This window comes from Sus scrofa, chromosome 8 (assembly GCF_000003025.6).
Source record: "Sus scrofa isolate TJ Tabasco breed Duroc chromosome 8, Sscrofa11.1, whole genome shotgun sequence".
NCBI classification, from domain to species: domain Eukaryota; kingdom Metazoa; phylum Chordata; class Mammalia; order Artiodactyla; family Suidae; genus Sus; species Sus scrofa.
This window is the reverse complement of record NC_010450.4, coordinates 134992578-135002154: the sequence shown is the minus strand read 5'-3', so window position 1 is coordinate 135002154 and position 9577 is coordinate 134992578. Positions and strand designations below refer to the sequence as shown.

The window sequence follows — 9577 nt, the reverse complement described above, 5'->3', positions numbered from 1 at the left end:
CAGCGCTGCGACGAGCCTTCAGGCGTCGGGGCGTCTCCGCCCAGGGCGACGGCCAGCGCTTCGGCGGTTCGCTGCCCCCTGAGGGAGCCTGTCATATATACAAAACGGAAAAAGGGAACAGTGCTGGCAGCATAGAAGCGTTGTTTAGTGACATAATATCACGGTGGAAATGCCACTTTGTGGTTTTCCAAGTGCCAGATGCTCCCCTTCACCCGTAGAAACTTCTGGAATACTAACGACGGCCTCGGAGGACGGCGCTTCCGGAGCCTCCCGTGATGTCCACCCCGCCGAGCGCAGGCGGGGAGCGCGTTTCTGTGAGTGTTTTCCTGCTTTTAGAGAATTGACTCACGGACTTGTTGACGGAAGAACACGCAGATGGTTAACCTCGTTCTGACGGTTTAATGTTGGGTGTAAAGACTGTTCCCGCTCCCAGGGTGAAAGCGTGGAGGGAGTGGGGGACCGAGGCTTGGCCATTTCCCACACACGATTCTAAAGTACGGATGTTATTTTGTTTTTATTTGCTTTTTAGGGCCTCGCGCACGCGTACGGAAGTCCCCAGGCTCCGGGTTGAATCCGAGCTGCAGCTGCCGGCCGACGCCACAGCCACAGCGGTGAGGGTCCTTAACCCACCGGGCAGGGCCGCTCGGCTGCTAGGCAGGTTCGTCGCTGCTGAGCCATAGCAGGAGCTCCCAAACCTGTGGTTTGCTTTTTTTTTTTTTTTGTCTTTTTGCCTTTTCTAGGGCCGCTCCTGCGGCATATGGAGGTTCCCAGGCTAGGGGTCAGATAGGAGCTGTAGCCGCCGGCCTACACCACGGCCACAGCAACTCGGGATGGAGCTGCATCTGCGACCTACCCCACAGCTCACCGCAACGCTGGATCCTTAACCCACTGAGCAAGGCCAGGGGTTGAACCTGCAACCTCATGTTCCTAGTCGGATTCGTTAACCGCTGCACCAGGATGGGAACTCCCCAAACCTGTGGTTTTTAAACGAAAGTCAGCAAACTATCAGACTAACCCGAACTGCTGCTGAATTGGATTAATATCAGACCACTAAAGTGAATTAATAGTGCATACTTCTGAGTTTTGTTGTGCAGCAGCCATATTTGACTAACACGTTGAAGACATACGTATAGTGTTAAAAATTATGTATTTATTCCCAAAAAGTGTTTCTTGCTGTCATTTCTGCAAAAATTCTATTAATATGAAAAGATTGTCATGTAATTTGTATTTTGCAGATAGTAATGATCTAGAGTTCCCTGACGGCTCAGTGAGTTAAGGATCTGGGATTGTCACTGCTGGGGCTTGGGTCACTGCTGTTATGGGGCTTCATCCCTATCCCAGGAATCTTCTGAGTGCTGTGGGTGTGACAAAAAAAAGAAAGAAAGAAAAACTATACTAATGATCTAAAGGATTAAAAAATAAAATGTAATGTATTCCAGGCCACCAGAAGTAAATTCTCACATAAAAGGGCAAATGATTTTTAACGTGGTTGCCAAGGCCATTCACTAGGGAAAGGACAGGCTTTTCAACAAATGTAAAAGAATGAAGTTGGACCCTTACCTTACAAAATCAATCAGCTCAAAATAGATGAAAGACCTAAATGTAAGATCTAAAGCTGTGAAACTCCTGGAAGGTAGCATGAAGAAAAGCTTCATGACATTGAATTTGGCAGTGATTTCTTCCATGTGACACCAATGACATAGACAGAAAAAAAAATAGATAAATTTTACTTCATTAAATTTAAAACTTTTGGGAGTTCCCGTTATGGCGCAGTGGCTAACAAATCCGACTGGGAACCATGAGGTTGCAGATTCGATCCCTGCCCTTGCTCAGTGGGTTAAGGATCCGGCGTTGCCATGAGCTGTGGTGTAGGTCTCAGACGCGACTCGGGTCCCGCGTCACTGTGGCTGTGGCGTAGGCCAGCGGCTACAGCTCCGATTCGACCCCTAGCCTGGGAACCTCCATATGTTGCAGGAGCGGCCCCAGAAAAGGCAAAAAGACCAAAAAAAAAAGTAAAACTTTTGTCCATTAAAGGACACTAGCAAGAGAGTGAAAAGGCAGAGTTCTTGTCATGGCGCAGCAGAAACAAATCTAACTAGCATCCATGAGGATGCAGGTTTGATCTCTGGCGTCACTCGGTGGGTTAAGGATCTGGTGTTGCTGTGAACTGTAGGTCGAAGATGTGGCCTGGATCTGACGTTGCTGTGGCACTACAGCTCCGAAGCAACCCCTAGCTTGGGAACTTCCATATGCCAAGCGTGTGGCCCAAAAAAGATGGGGGGGGGGGAAGAGAGTGAAAAGACAACCCACAAAATGCACAAAAAGGGAGAAATATTTGCAAACCATGTATCTGATAAGGGATTAATATCCAGAATATATATAAATAATTCAGTGACAACAGAAAAACAACTCATGAGCAAAGAACATTCAAAGATATTTCTCTAAAGAAGACATACAAAAGATCTGTAAGAACATGAAAAGATATTTAACATCATTAAGTGATGAAAACATGAAAAGATACTTAATCATTAAGGTAATGCAAATCAAAACCATAGTGACATACCACTTCACACCCTTTAGGATAGCAGTGGTATGATAAAAGCTATATTTGGTCTTTGTTCCTGCATTCAGGAACAGAGTTCCTAAAACCCTTAGAGTCTGCAGTGTGATAAAAGTTTCTTCCATATGTATTGCAACTACTGGGGAGTGGGGATGGTGGGTTAGGTAGCTTAAGGATGGGAGCTAGTTTCCAGAAAGACCAAGTCTTGATTAGAATTTTTAGCCCCACTCCTGACATCTTAGGTGAGAGGGGCTGGAGACTGAGTTTAAATCACTAATGACCAATCATTTAATCAGTTATGCCTAAGTAATGAAACCTCCATTAAAACCTTTAAAGAACAGAGTTCTAGGAGTTCCCTGGTGGCACAGTGGGTTAAGGATCTGGCATTGTCACTACTGTGGCTCTGGTTACTACTATGGTGTTGGTTGGATCCATGGCCCATGACTTGAGTGTGGCCAAAAAAATCGGGTTCCAGATTAAAGACTTGAATATTAGACCTGAAACCATTGAACTCCTAGAAGAAAACATAAAGCAGTACACACTTCGACATTGGTCTTAGCAATGTCTTTCTAGATATGTCTCCTCAGGCAAGGGAAACGAAAGCAAAAATAAACAAATAGGACTATGTCAAGCTAAAATCTTCTACACAGCAAAGGAAACCATCAGCACAATGAAAGGACAGCCTACCAAATGGGAAAAGATATTTGCAAATAAGGTATCTAGTAAGGGGTTGATATCTAAAATATATAAAGTACTAATGCAACTCAACAACAAAAAACCCCAAACAACCCAGTTAAAAAGTGGGCAGAGGAACTAAATAGACGTTTCCAAGCAAGACATAGGGATGGTTAACAGGCACATGAAAAGATGTTCATCACTAATTACTAGCGAAATGCAAATCAAAATCGTAATATGATATCACCTCATACCTGTTAGAATGGCTATTATCAAAAAGGCAAGAAGGAGTTCTCATAATGGCTTAGCAGTAACAAACCCAACTAGGATCCATGAGGACTCGGGTTCTATCCCTGGCCTCACTCAGTGGGTTAAGGATCTGGAGTTGCTGTAGCTGTAGCTGTGGCTGGCAGCTGGAGCTCCGATTTGACCCCTGACCTGGGAACTTCCACATGCCAAGGGTGCACCCCCCCCCCCAAAAAAGACAAAGTCCCTGTTGTGGCTCAGTGGTTAACGAATCCGACTAGGAACCATGAGGTTGCAGGTTCAATCCCTCGCTCGGTGGGTTAAGGATCCGGCATTGCTGTGAGCTGTGGTGTAGGTCGCATACTCGGCTCGGATCCCCCGTCACTGTAGCTCTGGCGGAGGCTGGTGGCTACAGCTCCGATTTGACCCCTAGCCTGGGAACCTCCATGTGCTGCAGGAGCGGTCCTAGAAAAGGCAAAAAGACAAAAAAAAAAAAAAAAAAAGAGGCAAGAAATAACAAGCATTGGTGAGGATGTGGAGAAAAAGGAACCTTCATGAACTGTTGGCGGAAATATAAATTGGTACAGCCTCTATGGAAAACCTCAAAAACAAACAAACAAAAACAAACAAAAAAAAAAACCCAAAAAACAAAAACTACCAGATGACACAGCTATCCCACTTCTGGGTATTTATCCAAAAAATACCAAAACACTAAGTCAAAAAGATATTTGCACTGCTAGGTTCATTGTGGCATTATTTACGATAGCCAAGATATGGAACCAGCTTAAGTGCCCATCAATGGATGAATGGAGAAAGATGTTGTGTGTATCTGTATCTACACACACTGGAATACTACTGAGCCATAAAAAGATGAAATCTTGCCATTTTTGACACCATGGATGGACCTATGCTAAATGAAATAAGTCAAAGATAAATACCACGTGATTTTACTCATACATAGAATATAAAAAAAAGTAAATGAACAAACCAAACAAAACATGTAAATTCAGAGGACAGAGTAGTGGTAATCAGAATGTAAGGTGCTGGGTAAAGGGGTTCGACTGTATGGTGATGGATGGAAACTAAAATAAATCTAAAAGAAAAAGAGTGATTTAACCAATACTAAAGGATAATAGAGTGACGGCTGAGAGTAAGAATGTATAGGTGACGGTTGTTGAAGCTGGGCGATGAGAATGAGGAAAGGCAGAAGGAAGAGTCAGAGGACTCTCCCAGTAAATTACCGTGGAAATCTCTAGATGATTATTAAGAAGTGGGGGCGTTCCCGTTGGGGTGCAGTGGAAATGAATCCAACTAGTATCCATGAGGATGCGGGTTTGATCCCTAGCCTCTCTCAGTGAGTGAAGGGTCTGGCATTGCCTGCTGTGAGCTGTGGTGTAGATGGCAGGTGCGGCTCAGTTCCCGAATTGCTGTGGCGGTGATGTAGGCAGACCGCTGTAGCTTTGATTCAACCCCTAGCCTGGAAACTTCCACACGGAGAGGCAGCGCTGACTGCAGAGGGAAGGGCCAACTGGGTGGGCCTCCCTGGTGGTGCCAAGCCCGAGGAACCTGGGATGCCGGCGGTGCTCAGGAGCCCCTCCAGCCCCTCCCTTTAGGCCTGGACATGCAGAAGTTCCCAGGCCAGGGATTGAACTCATGCCACAGCAGTGACAATGCTGGATCCTTAGCATGCTAGGCCACCACGGAACTCCTCGTCCCATTTCTTGTGGAAGTATGCTTCCCAGCTGTATTAGTTTGCTAAGGCTATCATAAGAGAATACTTCAAACTGGGTGGCTAAAAGAATAGAAATTTATTTCTGGTTCTGGAGGCTAGATGTCCCAGATCAAGGTGTCAGCAGGATTGTTTTTTTCTGAGGTCTCTCTTCTTGGCTTCTGGATGGACGCCTTCTTGTTATGTCTTGTGCTGTGCAGGAGCAGCCCTGGTATATTTTGGGTGTGCAGACTCTTCTTGTAAGGACATCAGTCATTTGGATTAGTTCCCACTCTAATGGCCTCACTTGAACCTAATTACCTCCTTGAAGACCCTATTTCCAAATACAGCCACAGTTTGAAGGACTGTTGGCTAGGGTTTCAGCATAAGCATGGGGGTGGGGGGCACAGTTCCGTCCATACCCCTAGCCTGATGCATTTAGGATCCCAGATATCTAATTCGCTGGAGGTCTGATCCTGAGGGTCACTAAATGGTCTCCATAAGCAGATGACTTCCAGAAGTGGAAAGCTTTCTCCTGTAAGAAATTAGTAAGCTGACATCGGAATAAAATAGGGTTGGGAGGCCAGAAGGGGGAGCTCTCACACCCTGCAACGACATCAGAGCCCAACAAGAAGACGGACCGCTCTTCTTTCCCGGCCAGAACTCAGCCAATGAAAAGCTGTGGACTCTGCTTGCGGTAGCCCTCCCAACAGCCCTGTCCCCTCTATACAAGCGCTCTCCTTCTCTTGCTTGGGTGGGACTTGCATGTGGCTTGCCGTGGTTGCAGACCTCGAAATGCAACTCTCTGGTGATCCTGAATAAACTCATCTTTGCTGGAGAAATACCTGGCAGTTTGTTTTAGGCCAACACTCCAAAAACTTTGTGTATCAAGAAGATGGCATTGGGTATTGTCCAAGATAAACAGATCTGGCCTTTAGTTAAAGTGGTAAAAACAGACTTTATTTAGGAAAAATTACCATAACGAAGAGAGCTGAGCTCCACTCCAGTTTGTGCAGTCATGATTGGACACTTTCAGGAAGAAATGGACCAGGAAGGAAGATGGGGCTTGAGCAGAGGCAGAAAGTGAAAAGTTACCAAAAAGGGGTGAGAGGCTAGTCAGTGTAAATATGATTGTCTGTGCTTACTCATTGCAGGTCTTTTTTTCCTTTTAAATTTCAGTTTCTTTTTGAGGATGAGTTTTCTGTCTTCATTTGAATGAAATGAGTTATTTTTTAAAATTAAAGTATAGCTGATTTACAATATTGTGCCAGTTTCCACTATACAGCAAAGTGACCAGGTCATACAACATATATATGTTCTTTTTTTCGTATCATCCCCATCATGTCTGTCCCAAGAGACTGGACACAGTTCCCTGTGCGCTACAGAAGGATCTCGTCCATTCTAAATGTCATAGTTTGCCTAATTGCCATTTCTTGAAATTAGGCTTCTGTCCTTCCAGAGAGACTGGGAGACAGAGACCCTATCCTTCCTGACGATTACACTTCAAAGGAATAGTTTTTCAGGTCCTCGAGAAAGACACACTTGGACTGTAGGTGCTACAAATGCATCTAAAGGGACAGAGGAGGTATTTATAGTTGGAACCCCTTTAAGTAAATGCTCTAAGGAAGGGCAGTCAGGGGCCTATCATCAGGTACTGGCTAGAACAAACAGCACATTCTTTTGGCAATCTTAAAATCTTCAAGACAGAATTTCATCCCAGGGCCACCCCAAGCATGTGCCTCTATCTGCTAGAAGCCATGTAGTTTGGTCAAGTCTCTTAGTGCATGGATTTGGATGGAGTCTTTTGTGCCAAGAGTTTTCTGCAGTTCTCAGCAAAAACGTCTTTCTCCCATGACCTTTGGATCAATATCCAAGATCCGACAATGGCCTTTAAAATTCCTAAATATCATGCTCAACAATCAAGGTGCAAATCTTTCCAAGGATTGGACTTTCCAACCGTTGGACTTTGCAGCTATTGAGTGAACTGGCCCAGGAACCGTCTAGAATTTTATCAACCCCAACACATCTACATGCATTGTGTACTCTAGGCCTCCAATAATAAGCTGCTGTTACTCTTGTCCCCCAGAGCCTTAAAGAGACCCAAGAGACATCAGGAATAGAAGGAGACAAGGCACCACAGTGGAAGCTATTATCTAATTATTTGCTCACAAAGTCATACAGAAACCATTATTTAATGCCATTCAGGGCATTTATTCTCCAAAATCAGACCAGATAAATTCAGACAGCAGCTGATACCTTAAACTGTACATTTATATCTCCTCAACGGGAATCCCTGGGACGTTTCTTCCTGTGCTTACCTCCTCAAAATGCAGCTTATAATTTGGGCACGATTCTGGTGAACAAGACTTGCTGTTTCAGCTGCCAAAGTTTCTCTTAGCTCCAGGAAGCCACCTTGTCCAAGGACCTGCCCTTTCTAGAGGGGCCAGCATCTAACTGGACATCCAGGGGTATAAAGGCCTGGCCGTTTTGGTCCAGTGGGGACAACTCTTGTGAGTTGTATATGCCCCAAAGCTTCCCTTGGCTTTGGTTTGGCCAAGGCTTTGCCAGGCCAGAATGGCTGCTGGATTCACCTTCTGCCTAATCCTGTTCCCCACCCAGCCTCCCAGGTGTTGCTGTTCCCAACCAAGCTTGGGTCCACTCGCCTGACCTGCAGCAAAATCAACCTACTGACATGGGCTGTGCTGGAGGAAAGTACAGGGTCTTTTGCAGGGCACCACGCAAGGGTCTGGAAAGCTAGTTCTCAAAGACCCAAACTCCCCAGTGGCTTTTAGGGAAGGATTTAAAAGGCAACATTAGGGATGAGGGTCACAGGGTGCTTGTGCACATTCTTTTGCTTTACTGGGGCTTTTTTGTTTGTTTGTTTTTTGTCTTTTTAGGGCCGTGCCCACAGCATGTGGAAGTTCCCAGGCTAGGGATCGAACTGAAGATGCAGCTGCTGGCCGATGCCACAGCCACAGCAACGCGGGAGCCTCGTCTGTGACGTACACCACAGCTCACCGCAATGCTGGATCCCAAACCCACTGAGCAAGGCCAGGGATTGAACCTGCATCTTCATGGATATTAGTCAGGTTTGTTAACCACTGAGCCACGACGAGAACTCTTCTGATTAATTGGTGGTGATGTTTTGGGAATCTTGATCACTAGTCTTCTGGTTTCACTCAGTCTGGGGTCTGCGTGGTTGTGGTCAGCATGTAATCAGCATCCTCCCGGTGGGGGGTCTTGGTTTCCTCAGAACAACTCAAAGAAATGCCTCAGTTCAGTCTCTCTTCAGGAGGAGCTAGGAGTCCTGTGACTGTTTTATGACTGAACTGTTGTTTCTTGACTGCTTTTCCTTCGTATCTGTATTTCTTCGCTTCTCTAATTATTAACTGCTTGAGTCAGCTCTTTGGAACTTAGGGAAGGCCTAGGAGGCTAAATGTTTTCTATAAACAAGAAGTGGGGGACATGGAAGGGCTTTGGCACCTGAGAAGGCCTCCCAGGGGCCTGCTCGGTTTCACTGGTCCCCCCAAAAATGCCCCGAAGGTAAAATTCCATCTCAATGGTAGCTTTCAAAGAATCTAACATGCATCAGGCGTCAGTTGGACTTTCCAAATATTCAAAACAAACCCATCAGTTGATTTTATGAGGATGATAAATTACCCAGAGAGACTGGAGACACTGCACTGGTTTGTGCCAGGATTTTTGATCTGACTACAAGTTCTGTGGTATGTAATTTAACCCTGACTATGTCCCAAATTGACTGGTCCTGGGTATAAAAATAGGTTCAAAATATTTCTTATGATATACATTTTTTCTTTTTAGGGCTGCACCTGTGGCATATGGAAGTTCCCAGGCTAGGGGTCAAATCAGAGCTGCAGCTGCCAGCCTACACCACAGCCACAGCAATGCCAGATACAAGCTGCGTCTTTGACCTATACCACAGCTCGAGGTGATGCCAGATCCCTAACCCACTGAGTGGGGCCAGGGATCAAACTCATACTTCCTCAGCGACCTGAGCCACCACAGTGGAATTCTTAACCCTGCGCCACAGCAGGAACTCCCTTCTTGTCTCTCTCTCTCTCTCTCTTTTTTTTTTTTTTTTTGTCTTTTGTCTGTTTAGGGCTGCACCTGCGGCATATGGAGGCTAGAGGTCCAATTGGAGCTGTAGTTGCCGGCCTACACCACAGCCACAGCAGTGTGGGATCCAAGCCACATCTGTGACCTACACCACAGCTCGCGGCAATGCTGGATCCTTAACCCACTGAGCAAGACCAGGGATCGAACCCGCATCCTCACGGATACTAGTCAGGTTTGTTAACCGATGAGCCACAACGGAAACTCCTTGTCTCATTTTTTTACCTTTGATTGTAACCAAGAATAAACTCCTA

The 9577-nt window shown here is 45.7% G+C and overlaps 1 protein-coding gene across 1 annotated transcript in view; it reads left to right on the top strand.

Annotated features, from left to right (window-relative positions):
- Positions 15 to 9577, top strand: part of GPAT3 (glycerol-3-phosphate acyltransferase 3) — an 89648-nt gene continuing 80085 nt past the window's right edge. The window contains exon 1 of the mRNA XM_003129347.5: positions 15 to 314. The gene's annotated coding sequence lies outside the window, so the exon portion shown is untranslated. The remainder of the gene's footprint in view (positions 315 to 9577) is intronic.